This window comes from Ursus maritimus (genome assembly GCF_017311325.1).
Source record: "Ursus maritimus isolate PB19 chromosome X unlocalized genomic scaffold, ASM1731132v1 scaffold_X1, whole genome shotgun sequence".
Classification (NCBI taxonomy): Eukaryota; Metazoa; Chordata; class Mammalia; order Carnivora; family Ursidae; genus Ursus; species Ursus maritimus.
The window spans coordinates 31,290,460-31,296,440 of NW_024423319.1; the positions used below are offsets into that span (position 1 = coordinate 31,290,460).

At 43.4% G+C, this 5,981-nt stretch overlaps 1 long non-coding RNA gene across 2 annotated transcripts in view; it reads right to left on the bottom strand.

Annotated features, from left to right (window-relative positions):
• Positions 1-388: 388 nt before the first annotated feature.
• The window catches only part of LOC121105685, a 15,808-nt gene continuing 10,215 nt past the window's right edge, over positions 389-5,981 (bottom strand). The window contains exons 1-3 of one of the 2 annotated variants that reach the window (XR_005838317.1): positions 5,445-5,569; positions 2,445-2,795; positions 389-667 (exon numbers count right to left, since the gene is read on the bottom strand). This is a non-coding gene — a long non-coding RNA (uncharacterized LOC121105685). Of the gene's footprint in view, positions 668-2,444; positions 2,796-5,444; positions 5,570-5,981 lie in introns of those variants that run through there. The other variant, XR_005838316.1, reaches the window with a different exon arrangement.

The window sequence follows — 5,981 nt, forward strand, 5'->3', positions numbered from 1 at the left end:
GCAGCGTGACAAGTAGGCAGTTTGTCCAGGACCTTGTGAGCCGTCAGGAGCATTTGTCACACTGATAGTGCACAAACACCATCTGGTCCATCTTGCGCGCTCCACACTCACTCCTGAGGCCATAGGTTTCACTTTTTCGCTTTAGAGCTTCTGTTTAGTTACATAAACACTGAGCATTGTGCCATGCGCGGAGGGAGGACGCACGATGCATTCAAGAAAACGAATGAAAGTCTAGTAAAGAATGTATTTATTTTATTTTGTTTTGTTTTATTTTTTAACACATTATTCTGCTGGTTTATTGCCACTGGACTTGAACATTTTTCTCTGGAGCTCAAGAGCTTCTCCTGAGGGAAACACATGAAAGCAGTGGGGTGCCTGCAGAATCCTGGGTAATGCGTTTTTTGTTGTTGTTTTGTTTTTGTTTTTGTTTTAATTCAAGTTAGTGAACATACAGTATAGTATTGGTTTCAGGAGTAGAATTTAGCGACTCATCCCTTACATATAATACCCAGTATTATATGAATGTGTATACGATACAAGAATGTATTTACGATACATGGTAGTATGTAATAAAGACCGTGCTTGATTGAGGTAAAGAGGCGGGTGAGATCACATCCGAGTAGGGTCTCTGGAAGGTTCCTTGAAGGAAGGGGTGTTTGAGCTGGGCCTTGAGGATGAGAAGATTTGGACATGATTACTCACACAGTAAAGGGAAATTGTAGAGGCAATCCTACAGCTTCCAATAGGGCGTTATATTGGGTGATCTCTTTTCCACATTTATTAAATATCTTTAAGTTCGGGGTACCTGTGTGGCTCAGTCGGTTAAATGTCGGCCTTCAGCTCGGGTCATGATCCCAGCATCCTCTGCGGGGAGTCTGCTTCTTCCTCTCCTTCTGCCTCTCCTCCCTCTGCCCCCCCCACCCCCGCTTGTGTTCTCTCTGTCTCAAATAAATAAATAAATAAAATCTTTTAAAAAATGCCTTTGAGGGACGCGTGGGTGGCTCAGTCAGTTAAGCGTCTGCCTTCTGCTCAGGTCATGATCCCAGGGTCCTGGGATCGACTCGCACATCGGGCTCCCTGCTCAGCGGGGAATCTGCTTCTCCCTCTCCCTCTACCTGCCGCTCCCCCTACTTGCGCTCTCTCTCTGTGACAAATAAATAAAATCTTAAAAAAAAATGCCTTTGAGCCCTTTGGCCTAGAAATTCCATTTCTATGAATTCATGCCAAACAAAAACTCTCACAGGTGAACTGAGATGCCTGTGTAAAGATGTTCATTGTGTCAGTGTTTGTAATAGCAAGTATTAGAAGCAGCGGAAATATCCATCCGTAAGGGACTGCTTTATCCTCAATCCCTACACCAGTGCCTGGCACATAGTAGGTGCTCAGAAAATATTTGTTGAGTGAATGAATGGGCATACGTGATGAATTCTTACTAAGGAATTCTCTACAGTTATTACAAAAGAATGAGGTATATATGTATGTACTTACATGGAAAAAGCTCCCCAAAAGATATTGATAAAACACAAGTTGCAGAGGGGGTGCCTGGCTGGCTCAGTTGATAGAACAGGTGACTCTTGATCTCAGGGTCTTGAGTTTGAGCCCCATGTCAGGTGTAGAAAGTACTTAAAAAAAAATTAGTTGCAGAACAATTCTATTTGTGAAAAAATATATATATATGTGAAGGGGCGCCTGGCTGGCTCCGTCGGTAGAGCACGCGACTCTTGACCTCGGGGTTGTGAGTTCAAGCCCCACGCTGGGTGTAGAGATTCCTTAAAAATAAAATCTTAAAAAAAATAATACATGTGCGTGTGTATCTCTGTCCCTATACATGAGCCAACAGTGGGGGCCTCACGGGTAGAAAGTGGAAGTGAGGAGCAAGGGGCAAGGGGACTTCTGCATGTTATCATTTAAATGCTGCAGACTCTCAAATTTGTATTCCTGGCTTCAACCCCCCGACTTGTATATCCAGTTCATCACCCCGACTTGGATGTCCCATCGGTATCTCAAATTGAGCACGTCCCCAAGCCTCACTCCTGTTCTCCCTCCACAGATCTACTCCTTCTATGATTTCTTCTATCTCAGCAAATGACAGTTCTTTACTAGTTGTTCAGGCCAAAAACCTTAGCATTTGTCTCTTATATTTCATACACACCCTGAGTCCAACCCAATAGCAAATACTGTTGACTTTGCCTTCAAAGTACATCCAAGATCTAACCACTTGTCCCCACCTCTACCAGTACCACCCTAGTCCTAGCTACCAGCGTCTCTTGCCTACGTTATTTGACAGCCTCTCAATTGGCCCCTCTCTAATCCCGCAGTGTCCTCCTAGAGACTATTTGTAACACACCAGTCGGTGATTCTAATCAACCCCTCTGCCCAGTTTGTGCTTAGAGTGGCCCACAAGATCCGATGTATTACCTGTCTCTTGCCCCGCAACAAATTACCTCGAAATGGAGCAGCTCACAACAACACACATGTATTATCCCCACTGGGGGTCAGGAGTCAGTGTTGCTCAGCTGGGTCCTCCGGGCCAGGGTCTGTCACCAGGTTGCGATCAAGGCGTGGGTCCAGGGTCACTCACAAAGCTATAATCGGGGTTTTGGTTGAGGCCTCAGTCATCTCAGGGGTCGGGTGGGTCAGGACCTGCGGCCAGGCTTGCTCAGTGGTTGTTGGCAGGATCTGGATCTTCCTAGGTTGCTGGACGGAGGACCTCAGTTCCTGACCACATGGGCATCTCCATAGGGCAATTCATGACATGGTCATGAATTTGAGCCCCACACTGGGTGCAGAGTTTACTTAAAAAAACAAAACAACACATAGAATTAACATATGACCAAGCAATTCCAATCCTAGGTATATATTCAAGAGAAATAAAAGAAAATGTCCATAGAGATACTTGTATATGAATGTTTAGAGTGGCATTATTTTTAATAGCCAAAAGATGGAAACAACCCAAATGTCCATCAATAGATGAACAGATAAAAAATTATAGTATAGCCACGTAATGAAATATTTTCAGCCATAGACGAGCATTGAAAACATTGTACTAAATAAATAAATAAAAGAAGCCAGACACAAAAGATCAAATATTGTATTTTTTTTTAAGATTTTGCTTATTTATTTGAGAGAGAGAGAGAGAAAGCACTAGCAAGTGGAGGGGCAGAGGGAGAAGGAGAAGCAGGCTCTCCGCTGGGCTTGGAGCCCACACAGAGCTCAATCCCAGGACCCCGACATCATGACCCGAGCCGAAGGCAGACACTTAACCAACTGAGCCCCGGTATGATTCTTTTTATATGAAATACCCAGAAGAGGCAAATCCATAGACAGAAAGCAGTGGTTACCGGGGGTGACAGAGGGGGCAATGGGGAGTAATTACTTAATGGTTATGAGGTGTTCTTCAGGGATGAAGAAAAAGTTTTGCAACTAGAGAGAGGTGGTGATGAATGTACGAATTGTACATTTTTAAATGATTAACTGCAGAATATTATTCAACCTTTAAAAAAAGAAGGAAATCCTGTCACATGCTATAATATAGATGAACCTTGACGCATTATGCTGAGTGAAATGAGCTCGTCACAAAAACACAACTACTATATGACTCCACTTATTTGAGACATCTAGAGTCGTCAAAATTATGGGAAGAAAAAGTAGAAAGGTGGTTGTCAGGGGCTGCGGGCTGAGGGGGAAGAAATGGGGAGTTGTTCAATGGGTATAGAGTTTCAGTTTTGCTAGATGAAGAAGTTCTAGAAATCTGTTTCACGACAATGAGAATATAGTTAACACTACTGAACGGTACACTTAAAAATCGTTGACAGTAAATTTTATGTTATGTGCTTTTTATCACAATTGATTTTTTTTAAGTAGGCTCCACGCCCAGCACGGGGCTTGCATTCAATGACTGATGTCCAGAGTCACATGCTCTATCGAATGAGCCAGCCAGGCGTCCTTCACTATTAATTTTTTAATTTAAAAAATGGTTGACTGTATGATATATGGATTTCAGCTAAATAAAAAAATAGCACAGGAAAAGAAAAAAGAAGGTGGGGGGGTAGATGAAACAAGATTAGCAAAAAGCCACTCACTGTTGAAGCTGGGTGATGGGTACCTGAGGATCGATTATACTATTCTTTCCGCTTTTGCGTATGTTGTATATAACATTTTCCGTAATTAAAAATAGAGACATGGAGGGGCGCCTAGGTGGCTCAGTCGATTAAGCATCCGACTCTTGATTTCGGCTCAGGTCATGATCTCAGGGTGGTGAGACGGAGCCCTGAGTGGGCAGAGTGTGCTTGGGATTCTCTCTCTCCTCCCTCTGCCCCTCCTCCCGTGTGCACGCACACGCTCTCTTTCTCTCGAATAAATAAATAAAATCTTTTTTAAAAGTAGAGAAACCGTGCTTGTAAAACTGTAGCAATATAATACATGTTGTCTGTTTTCAGAAATGTCCTTAGCCTGAAAGTCTAAAGTTAATCATACCCTGATAAACAGCTTCTGTGTGTGCTGGTTTGGAGTGTAAGTGCTGGCCTAAAAAATAAAGAAGAAGACTGACAAGGAAGCCAGAGAGTGTGGGGAGCAACGATGTCTAAGGGAACACATTCATAGAGTTGTTCTTATTATGTGATAAACATGCCTTTGCAAAATGGCTTGCTGTGCCCAGAAATTACTGAAAGTTCCTAGACGATCACCAGGAGAAGGAAAACACAATAGTCAGGGAATTAACTGTAACGCAGTTAATTCAGAATTCAAATGCAGAAGCAGCATTGACCAACTAAACATCGCGCTGAGCTCTGTGGTCTTACCCAGGGAGCGCCGCTTCTGCGACATTCAGAAATAGGAAGTACGCGCACCACCGGGGCTGCCCTGCCGAGCAGCTCTCTAGAACGCCAGTCACGTCCCGAATCATGCCAACGGCCCCCCGGAAATATGTTCAGCCGGACGCCAGCGGCCTTGTGCTGTATAAACTCATTCTCCTCACTCCCCAGGGAAACGGGCGTTGAGAGGAAAGTTATGAGCCAACAAACAAAATAAAGCAAAACCGGAGTCTTCTGGGGCTCATAGGGTCTGAATCTCACCAAGACAGAGTTAGAGTAATTACAAGTGAATGTAAACAATGAGAGCCTTTGATTTCTCCAAACTCAGAAGCTGAATTATCTAGAGCGAAATAGTAATGATTTCTGAAGCAGCTGAATTAAAGAGTCATAAAACAGGATGTTTCTGTCCTCCCTTTTTTCCAACGAATCTATTCAAAATGGCTCCTTCAGATTAAGCTACAATTAAAATACAGTGGGGGGATGGTTACATGTATATATATATATTCATATATATATAACCAGTGTGCTTTAATGTTTATAATTATAGCTCAATAAAGTGGAATGTGTGTATATATATACAATATATATTTATATACCATGCGTACATTTATATAAACACACACACGCACTTACATGTGTGTCAATGTTGACACGCCTGAAGGCTCAGTCTTTGGACCTCTTCTCTAGCTACTCCTGTAGCCCTTGAGGATCCATCTTATTCAGTGCTCGGGACTTTATACACCATCGGGACCAGCGCTGTGCGATAGAAATATAATGTGAGCCACATACATCATTTAAAATCTCCTGTTAGGGGCGCCTGGGTGGCTCAGTCCTTAAGCGTCTGCCTTCGGCTCAGGGCGTGATCCCAGGGTCCTGGGATCGAGCCCCGCGTCAGGCTCCCTGCTCTGCTGGGAGGCTGCTTCTCCCTCTCCCACTCCCCCTGCTTGTTTTCCCTCTCGCTGGCTGTCTCTCTGTCAAATAAATAAATAAAATCTTAAAAAATAAAAATAAAATAAAATCTCCTATTAGCCAAGGGGCGCCTGGCTGGCTCACTTGGTAGAGCATGCAACTCCCGATCTCAGGGTTGTAAGTTGGAGCCTGACCTTAGATGTGGAGATTACTTAAAAATAAAGTCTTTAAAAGACAAAAAACAAAAAAGAGTCTTAGCAA